This window comes from Camelus ferus, chromosome 6 (genome assembly GCF_009834535.1).
Source record: "Camelus ferus isolate YT-003-E chromosome 6, BCGSAC_Cfer_1.0, whole genome shotgun sequence".
NCBI classification, from domain to species: Eukaryota; Metazoa; Chordata; class Mammalia; order Artiodactyla; family Camelidae; genus Camelus; species Camelus ferus.
In genome coordinates this window covers 689,997-700,698 of record NC_045701.1, presented here as the reverse complement: position 1 = coordinate 700,698, position 10,702 = coordinate 689,997, and the positions used below count along the sequence as shown (strand labels likewise).

The 10,702-nt window shown below is 43.9% G+C and overlaps 1 long non-coding RNA gene across 22 annotated transcripts in view; it reads right to left on the bottom strand.

Annotated features, from left to right (window-relative positions):
* Window positions 1-812: 812 nt before the first annotated feature.
* LOC116664044 overlaps window positions 813-10,702 on the bottom strand; it is a 42,563-nt gene continuing 32,673 nt past the window's right edge. For 12 of the 22 annotated variants that reach the window (XR_004320329.1, XR_004320318.1, XR_004320334.1 and 9 more), the window contains 3 exons: window positions 8,567-8,780; window positions 6,620-7,028; window positions 813-3,998 (listed from right to left, as the gene is read on the bottom strand). This is a non-coding gene — a long non-coding RNA (uncharacterized LOC116664044). The remainder of the gene's footprint in view (window positions 3,999-6,619; window positions 7,029-8,566; window positions 8,781-10,702) is intronic. The other 10 variants (XR_004320320.1, XR_004320339.1, XR_004320327.1 and 7 more) reach the window with 10 other exon arrangements.

Here is a 10,702-nt window from a genome sequence, read left to right as displayed (position 1 = left end):
TTTAAGAGTGTAAGAAATGGCTTGGGGAAGGTAGCCCCAAATCTAAGAAGGCTGTTGTGTTATTTATTCAATAAAATTATTTGTAGACCCTGCAAAAAAAAATACAGATTATTTTTTTACTTTTATTTATTTTAATAAATATATTACACATTTATTTATTTTAATAAATATATTATACATTTATTTATTTTATAAACATTATAAATAAATACATACATAAATAATTAAGATTAAACTACATTTTGAAGCATAAGATTGGATCAAATTATTTTCTAAACTCAGTAATCAAGTCAATTAAGCAAAAGAAAAAGCCACCACAGAATTAAAATTTTAGTGCGGCCTCTATGGAGGACAGTATGGAAGTTCCTTAAAAAACTAAAAATAGACTTACTATGTGATTCAGCAATCCCACTCCTGGGCATATATTCGGGGAAAAAAATTCAAAAAGACACCTGCACCTCAATGTTCACAGCAGCACTCTTTACAATAACCAAGGTGTGGAAACAGCCCAAATATCCATCAACAGGTGGCTGGATAAAGAAGGTGTGAGGTGTGTGTGTATATATACACACACACACACACACAATGGACTACTACTCAGCCATAAAAATAATTAAATAATGCCATTTACAGCAAGATGGATGGACCTGGAGATCATCATTCTAAGTGAAGTAAGTCAGATAGAGAAAGAAAAATGCCATATGGTATCATTTATACGTGGAATCTAAAAAAGAAGGACACAAATGAACTACATATTATTTATAACCTAGATGATTGATTTCTTGAATATGTGTAAGCACACTTGACTGTCCTTTATGAGTGGATTACTGCATTCTGTTGATCCTTACATTGTGGTTGGCTTTATTCCTCTGATAACTATGTAAGTTTAAAAAGCTAAAGCTCTAAACTGTTCTCAGAAACAATGAACAGTACATGTCTTACTAGTTTGTTACACCAAACCCACAACCAAAATAGCAGAAGGGATCTGATCTTATCGCCTTAACTTGGTCACAATACTCTGGAAGTGATCTTAGGAAATTCTTTTAACAGGAAAAACATTGAATTTGCAGGGAGCATCCTGGGGTGTAACCATGTAACTATTATTGTAAAGCTATCCCCAAACCAGGAAGGTAAGCTGCTTCAAACTGTGGAACACATTGCTGAATGCTCTGTAGGCGAAGTAATGTGTTGACACCAGAAACTGAGTCATGAATGATGCTGTACAGGTGAGCTCTCTCTGCTGCCTACCCATGGCCAGATTGTAGCTTTAAAATTAAATATCCTCAGCTGAGTGCATACACTTATGCTAAAATAAAACTATTGGCTTTTATTCTAACAGACAGAATGTCGGATAAAAATTACCGAAAATGCCTTCCTGTAGTCAAAAAACCATTGATGCCAGAAGCTCATCCCATTAGGGAAGTTTTGACATGGTGCTTCTGTAAATGTTTCACAAAGATTATGCTGAAAGGATAACACCTATTTGGGGGAGATGATTTAATATCTACCTGGTAGGAGAGACTGGAGTTATTTGCATCTCTCTATTATTTTTAAAGTTTATTTTTTCTCATTCTAAATGTAACACAGAAATGAAAAAATGAAACAAAATAAAAGAATACTGCTCATGGTTCCCACTATGCACAAGCTTACAGGGCAGGAATACACCGGATCCAGCCCAGCCCCTGCTGCAGCCTAAGCCTGGCAAGCAGATACTCGGGCCCCCCCAGCTCCACTGAATCTCCCAGTGACCTCTGCGCCCGGCCATGGCCCCGCAGCCCACTGCATCCTTCCTGCCCTCTGTCTGTTCTTGCTCTCCGCCTGAAATTACCCAGCAGCCCTACTCACTGGGAATTTGATGGGAGTCCATAGTCTGCCCTGGCGCTATAGGTGTGCTGTCTTTAAAACTTTGTGCAATACTTTTCTAATCACAGTCTGTAGGTTCCTCAAGAGCAGAACCTTAATTTTTCCATATTTGAATCTGCATTCAGTAGGTAATCAATAGAAGTTTTCAGTTGATTTGTATTTGTAATTTCTTGGTCAATTATTGACAACTCTGCTTTTCAGCTGTCTAGGGTTTTTACTACTAATTACAGAGAGTTCTTGGATTTTACTAATGCATTTCTCAAGATGCAGTCACTCTATGCATATTTTAAAAATTGGTTTCCATCTGATTTGCTATGAAGTTTGCTGGTGCCTGCTTTGCTAATTGCAGAGGTCAGTGTTTCTTATAGAATAAATCTGACCAGGCAGAAAGAAGCCCTGGGCAGGTTTGGGGAGAGCTGCCAGGCGGGGGTGAGGCTGGAAGTGCTGGGGGTCAGGGCGCCCCCAATGTTTCTGGTTAGGAGAGTGACAAAATCATGCGGTCCTAAATAGAGTAGTCTCATTTTCTTGGGCCTTAAATTAAAGTCATATTTTTAAAGGGACCTTTTATTTAAGTCCATGACTCCAGGAAGAGAAGTGTTTTCCCAAGTGGTCTACCGAGCTGCTGAAGGAGATCTTTTAGGGATGCCCAGCGAAACAGGTTTCATCATGAGGTAAGTTAGGGAAATTGCCTCTTAAATGATGCTTTTGCGGCCGAGGTTGCACAAGAACGTTTTAAAGAACTTCTGCACTACAGAAGCCCATTGAAATTTGGTTGCTGTGTAACATCCCAAACTTATTCAAGAGCAAGATCTGTGCTCCCACGTGCATGTCACGGCATTTCAGTCTGTGTTCTGTGGAACTCTGATGCATAGGCCCTGCCCAGAAAGAACAAGAAAATTCAGTACAAAAAGCCTTTTTGACATTAGAAAAATCCAGAGGAGCTGGGAAGCAGAGAGAAGAGGTGGGAGCGAGATCGCGGAGGGGAGGCAGGCGGGAGCGGAGAGGGGGATCCCGAGGCGCCGCAGCCTAAAATCTGGGACGGCCCAGAGAAGCACCTGGCGGCTCTCCTCCTCACAACTTGCCCAAAACAGACAGTCCTCATCCTGTGCCCTGAAAGGAGAGCTGGCCCGCCGCTTCCCCCTCGACTGTTCTTCGGCCTCCAAGCAGCGCCCCGGGATCTGCGTCCCCAGCCTCGCCCCCATTTGCCTGCAGCGCCGGGCGCCCGCCCAGGAGCGCGCAGCTGGGGTGCTGGGGGTGTGTGGGGGTGGAACAGTGAGCAAGAGAAACCACGGCCCTTGTTCCTGCGGATCCTGCAGCCCAGTGGATGGAGACCACAGCACATAGACCTGCCAGGAAAGACAAAATTTTTCCTGATGGTTGGTCCAAGCAAGGACTCCCTGGTGAACTGAGGAATGTCTGGCTTTTCCTTAGTTCATCCATCTCTGTGGTAGCTACAAGCAGCCCCCAGAAGACCTCAAGAATGAGAGGCCTGAGATCTACAAGTTGCTGCTAGAAACATTTCAGCCTCTCCAGAAAACAGAGTGGAGCTGCCACACACGTTTAGAAGAGCCCTGGGTGCACGCTGACTGCGCGCAGGCGGGCGAGCCCTTTGCTCCGCGTCCCTGCCCCGGGCGCTGCTATAGCAACAGTCTGGACCCCCAGACCTTAGGCCGCGACCACCCGGGACCCAGTCTTCTCCCGCTCCAGAGGGTGGGGCGGCGGCGGCGGCCTGGGAGGTGGCCAGGGTGGGTAGATGGGACCGTCCCCTCCTCTGATGCCAGCAGAGGCGGCAGATTTGCTTCCAAGCATGCCCTGTCAGAAGCATGTCTATTAACCGCTCGCCAGGGGCCTGGGAGGTCCCGATACCTTGGCAGCCACCGCGGCAGGTGGGGCCGCCATGGCCTGTGTCCCGCCCAGCGCAGCTTCAGGCCCCCTGCCCTTCTTCCTGTTCCGACCGCGGCTGGAGAGCGTGGACTGGCGGCGGCTGAGCGCCTTCTATGTGGACAAGGCGGTGGGCGCCGTGGACGTGCTCACGCTGCAGGAAAACATCATGAACATCACCTTCTGCAAGCTGGAGGAGTGCCCACAGTGCCAGTCAGGGGTGGACCCGGTGCTGCTGAACACCGGCTGCGATCCTGGAAAAGACATTTCAGGCACTTCACATAACAGAAGTCACGTTTTTTCACTCACATGGGGACGGATGGTAGGTGGATGGCTCTCCACTAAAAATTTTTTTTCCCCCCTTCCGTAGTGCAAATATTTTGCTGAGGAGCTGCTGCCTGTGAGGAGATGTGTAGAATTCTAGGGCTGACCCACAAATGCATCCCTGTTGGTCTTCACTCTGGCCCTGACCCCGTCGGCCTCCAGTGCTGATGGATCTGCCTTCAGTGAAACTTTGATGACACACATGGAGGATGGCAGAGTCTCCTTCAGGCTGGGTCCTTGCAAGTCTGCCTGACACTGAGGTCCTATTGCTGGTGGAAACACCCAATCTTGGACATTCTAGGCTGTTCCTCCGGTGTGAGAAGCCCTTAGTGTCTCCCACACTGAGTGAAACGTGTGTGGGCTCATGTCTTTACTCCATTCATTCTGATGACTTGGGAGTGTGCATTCAAATGCATTTGACCAGAGAAAACAAAGAGACGGATGTTTGTGCTGATGTAAACTATTACTGCATCTTGGAATATTGGCATATTGCTCCTCTTTTTAATCCCATTCTCTTAAACATGGGGGCATGTTTCTAGGGTGTAAAAATATTTTAATTATTGATATTTGTATATGATCTTGCCCAGTAAGTTGATAGAAGGGAATATTTTATTCCTGGGCAAAGAAACGTATCTCTGTATCCAGTGCAGAATTAAAAATTTAATCGTAAACTATTACCTGCAGGGGAGATAGTTCAGCAACCATAAATGTGTGGTTTAATGAATTATTACAAGAACACGAATGTGACCGCCACTTGGACAAGACATGAAGTGTCATCAGGCTCTCCTGTGTGACTTGTCCTTGTAATAGACAACAGGTCAGGCCCTGTACTGGATCTGTTCCTTTAATTTTAACCACTGTGCCCTGTTTTCCAAGCTCAGTCTTGCCAGTGCAGCACCTTTTGGGAAACAATGTTGCCTATAGCCTGAAAAGAGAGCCTGTTCTCCAGGCTCTGACCTTTAAGGATGTCAGCACTTCTGCCCTCATTACAGAGATGGGAAGTTGCAAAATAGAGAATAACTTTTGTTTTGTTGGCGGTTTACAGGGACACCATGGCTTGACCCACGAGGATGGCTGCAAGAACAGAGAATCCCTGCAGCAAGAAGTTTGCACCAACCAACCACACCCCCCCCCTTTTTTTTTTTTATAAAAGGAGCCTGTATTCTGACTGGAGCAGGATGGTTCCCCAAGACACTAGTCTGCCATCCCCTCGATCAGCTGGCTTTCCAAATAAAGTCACTTTTGTTTGCCCCAACACATTGTCTCCCAATTTATTGGCCTGTCACACGGCTAGCAGAATGAGTTTGGACTTGGCAACATCCTGACTTAATGTCTTGCAGCCAAGCATCCCTAGGGCACAAGTTATTACTCATTAAGGAGGAGACACACCATGGGAAAGCCTTGGGGCTTCTCGTAAGAGGCTGTTAGGAAGAACCCATTGGATTTGGCTGGTGCTCAGTGAACTGGGGGAGAGGTTGAAGAAATGGCTCTGCTCTAGGCTGGAGGCTCTGAGGGGGCTGGCAGCTCTATGACTGGGTATCTCAAGGAGCCTTGGGAGGAGGAGGGAGGGGTGAGCTGGGGTGGACCTGCAGCTGTCACTCACACTATGGGGAAGAGGGCATTTGCTATTTTGTAGCTTGGACACGTTCATGTTCTGTCTGTTCAGAAGTGATTCCTGTGGTCTCTTGTTTTTATCTTCATCCTCACTGGCTGCTCCAGGACGTGAGGGGAGTGTCCCTTGGAGCTCACACCCCCATTCCACTGTGTCATTTAAAGGTCCCCTTTATAATGCTAGAAATTTAGGTATTGGTCTCATCTGCTAGACAGTAATGGGTGCATTTTTGGAGTTTGCATTCAAATTGAGTTTTTTTTTCTTCTCCAAGTACTGTTGAAACATGTCATTTTCTTCAATTTTTAAATTACCTCTAGAAGCAAGCATTTAGAGACTGAAAAAAAGCAATGAGATGGATTATGACAACTTCTCCAGGATATATGTCTTTATTTTCTTAGTAATTCCTTACATGTGATTTTTAAAAGGCCTGCCTACAACTTGGTGTGTGATTATGTTGAGTCTTTAACCTTTCTCTGCCCTCAGTTCCATCCTAATGGAATCTCATCTGTGAAGATGTAAAGAGAAATGACATGTAAAGGATGATTCCAATACTCAGCTAATTTTCAGCAGGAAATTTGCTTCAAAACCATATAAAACATATTTTCTTTGAGCACGTTGGACACTAATTTATAACCCTCTTGGGGTTGCGTTGTTCTTCTAACTTGGATGGGATGTGCTGTGGGACACTGGGGGATCTCCCCATCTGTGACATGGGGGTGACAAGGGGCTCCCAGAGAACTCACCATGAGTGCTTTACAGAGCTCCTCTGACCCGCACTGCAGATGGCACCTACGCCATACTCTTGTGTGTGACAGTTATCATTTTAACTGAGAATATTCCGAGTGGCTTAGCAATTTGCCTGATTTCATTTAGTTTCTGTTAAAGCCAGAAACCAAGCCTTTCCTTCTTTTTTTCAACCCTGAACACTTATAGTCTTACCGCTCTTCCACTGCACTTTTACAGCGTGACAGCTCAAGGCTTTTCTCCTCAAGAAAATCATGCGAAGTTTTCCTTAAGAATCTCATTTGCATGCAGGGAAAGCACTACAATAAAAAGGTGTGAAAAACAAAGGCATGGATCCCTGTTAGCATGAAGGCTGTGGGTTTCAGTTCAATAGTTACTGCGGTTTGGACAGTGAGGTCATTAACTGAGCAGACCTTCCGGATCCACACGTGGCTGCTTCCTGGCACCTGTGTCCTGAGTCCGCGCACGGGGGCTGGTAGTCACCGCGCACACATCACGGCAGCCCTCCCAGCGCTCCCGTGAGGGGTGCCGCCCATTCTCCTGTTACTGGTCATCAGTGTTGTGGGACAGTCTGAGGAAAGCTGAGCTGGTGAACCATTAGGCACTAATCAAAATAAGAGAAAAATATGCCTGTATTCTAACCATTGCCTTCAGAAAACATTGTCTGCAGACCCTCAGAGCCTCCTCCTGGCACATACGCGAAGTAGTGCATTTTTCTTTCTTCTTATCTGATCTAAAGGTAGATGTTATCATGAATATTATCATCTAAGTAGGAAGAATGAGGCAAAATAACAGATAACAATAGATATATGACAACTCTAATGACCTAGAATTATTGCCATGGCTGAAAGTAACTAATGTTTCTGGATTTAAAAATGAATAACTCTAGAAAGAGCAATGGATCTCCACGCCAAAGAACTAAGACTGAGACCATCCCTGAATCTCCTAGATGAGAATTCGGGCTAAATATTTAACTCCCCAAAGTGCTTATTTCTCATCCACACATGGTGATTTAATATCTGCTGTACCAACTCCCAGGGTGGTCATGGGGGTCAACTATTATAAACTTTGTGGTCAGGACCTCTGTAAGTTTTCTTTTACTTGTCCCTGACCAACATGGGCAGTAAACTTTATCTATAAAAGAAAAGGACTAATTTAAGAATTGCTTATATTATCCTCCTAACTCTAAAACTGAGAACATGTATGGCCCTTTGCCTTTCCCATTCTCAGAGACCTACTTCACATCCTAAGATCACATAAAGCTAGAAAGTTTCCAGGCTCCGGGCACCACCACCTTCTGCATTTTAGGTTTTTTGATTTAGCTAATGACGCTTTACCCGGCAAACACGCAGACCCCTCAGTTTAAGACCACCTGCAAAATATTTATGTATTATTTATCAAATGATAATTGGGTGCCTGATAAAAACCAGGCACTAGGTACTAAATGCTAGTATTCCAGGCTGACAAGCAGGGAAACAGATTAAACAGTGTGAGATTAAATAGCTCCCGTCCCAGCCTGCAGCGTTTGGATGACCAAGGAGGGCAGGGTTTGGGGCAGAGAGCATTGCTGAGGCTAATGGTTAAGTTCGTGAACAGAATTAGCTTGAGGTGATTGATGACAAAGTGCAGGTGGAACGGTCACCGGCAAAGTGCAAGCCAAAACCAGACTTGGAGAAAGTGTCAGGGGGCCAAAGCCAGAGGCAGGCAGAATGGCTGCTGTGGGGAACCACAGAAGGCACAAGCCCACAGGAGCAGGTGTGTGAGGGGAGTGGAGCATCGGCATTCAGGGAGCCTGGGCCCAAGAAAGTTCAGGTGGGGAGAGTCCAGGCTGGGGTCTGTTGGTCTTTTGCACCCAAATCTCCTTTAACTTTAGCCACTTTTCACCAATGAAGGGGGAGGACTAAAGGTCACGGTGAGGAGATGAATGAGCAGTGTCAGAGAATGTCTAAGAGCTGTGCACGTCTCCGAAGGATTTCACTAGGGAGGACCCTGAAATCCAAGGATACTAATTCTGTGGGAGCTGTGAAGCAAGAAACTGTAAACAGAACTGCAGTGAAATCTCCCAGAACCTGGGGAGGGTTAAAACAGAAAATAGCAATTCACATTCTTTATCTGATGCCAAAACAATTTGAAAGCTCTTACGTTGTTAAATGATATTGACAGCTGCTGCTTTTCAGAAAAGGCACGCACATGTATATTGTTAAAAATATTTTTAGCCCTCACTTCTTTGATTAGTGATAAAACAGTTCTTCAGAAGGCCAAGTGGCTGGTGCTCTGGGGGTTCGTTGAGCAGGAAGCTTAGACTTCTCAGGTTACTTTCCACATGCACAGGATGAAGACGTCCCTCTGCGAATACCTGTGAACAATGATCACACCTTCAGGGGAAAAAACTATAGTTGTATGAAAAAGAATTAAAAAAATCCTTTTCCAAGGCTTGACTCTGAAGTACTCATTAAAGATGCACCTGTATTGCTATTTTCTATTCTCAAATAAAATCCCAATAGATTGCTTAGTAAAACCACTGTACTCATTGGAACTAGGTTTGCATATATATATATATATAGTGGGGGGCAGAAACAGATATTATTTTACTCTCACATTTAAGAATTTCAGCCTTTCCTTCTCTTTTATAATCTGGTTTTTAAAAACATGACATCTTTGAAGATTACAGGCCAATTATTTTATACTTATTGCCCTTAAAGGAAAAAATAGCAACTTTGTGATGCAGAAGTTTAGCAAACATGACATTCAATAAGCAAAGTTAATGTAATCCACAGTGGACACACTGAAATCATGTGCCATCCCGTAGGGTGCACTGAGGGGCACATAAGCTTTGCTCCTGTGATATACTTGTCACAGAGCCATGATCTGAATCAGATTAGAAAGAAACACCAGACAAAACCACTGAGGGAAATGACCCACAGAAGATGTACAGGTGGCCAACGGGTACAGGAAAAGATGCTCACCATCATAATCATCAGGGGGATGCAAATCAAAAGCACAAGGAGACATCCCCTCACACCTGTTAGGGTGTTTATTATAAAACAAAAAGTCCCCAAAGGTAAGTGTTGGTAACAATATAGAATTGGAATCCTTGTGCACTGTTGGTGGGAATGTGAATGGTGCAGCCTCTGTGGAAAACAGCATGGAAGTTGCTCAAAAAATTAAAAATAGGTATACTTTATGATCCAAGTGATCATACTGCTGAGTTAATAGTCAAAGGCTCTGAAGCCAGGATCTCTCAGAGACATCTACACTCCCGTGTTCATCGCAGAGCCAAGACGTGGACACCACCTGTGTCCACTGGTGGATGAATGGGTAAGGAAGATGTGAGACCCAGACAGGTACAGGTACCTCTCCCACACAACAGAATATCATTCAGCCATGATGGAGACAGCAGTCTTGCCACTGGTGACCACACGGATGACCCTGACTGAGGGTATCATGCTAAGTGAAACGGACAGACGGAAGAAGACAGAAGCTGAATTAGATCACTCATGTGTGGAATCCAAAAAAAGTTAAACTCATACAGACAGCGAGTGGAATAATGGTTGCCAGGGGCTGGAGTGGTATATTAAACTACACGGTGTTATGTTTCAGTTATATCTCAATAAAGCTGGAAATAATAAAAAGAAATAACAAACTGACATCTTTCTTCATGTGAGTCAGCAAACAATTCTAGTTTCCATTTGTATCTGCATTCAGGCATTTGCTAAGTTGGTGCTGAGGCTGAGGACTGTATTTTAGTGATTAATAAACCCAATCAATGCTCTAAACATTTTTACTGCAGAGAAAAGTTAGTATTAAAAAAATCACAGGAATGTCTGACTTCATTTTTCCTTTATAAAATCTTTAAAGATGGAAGAAAAAAATTTAACTGATAGAAATCCCAAATTCAGAAAATGTACTTAGAAATCGTCTTTTCCCTAGAAGCATTCCTATTTTTGTTTAGAATACCAATCAGGGTTAATACCAAGGAAAACAAAAGATTTAACTATCTACTTTATGCAAATCTCAGATAAGTGATACTCACAGAAACACCCACAGAAAAATTATAAATATATTTACTATTTCAGCAAGGCAGCATAGAAACCACGTGGTAGACTCTGCTGTTTTTCTTTCACTCAAATAATTGATTTGGGACGTAAAACATCTTTATCATAAAAAAAAAAATCAGGACTGCCACTTTCAAATGCATATTAAATACTTCCTCCTACAAAAACTTACACGCTGATTCGTACTGTGTCTGATGCACTGCTGCACTGATGCAACAGTAAG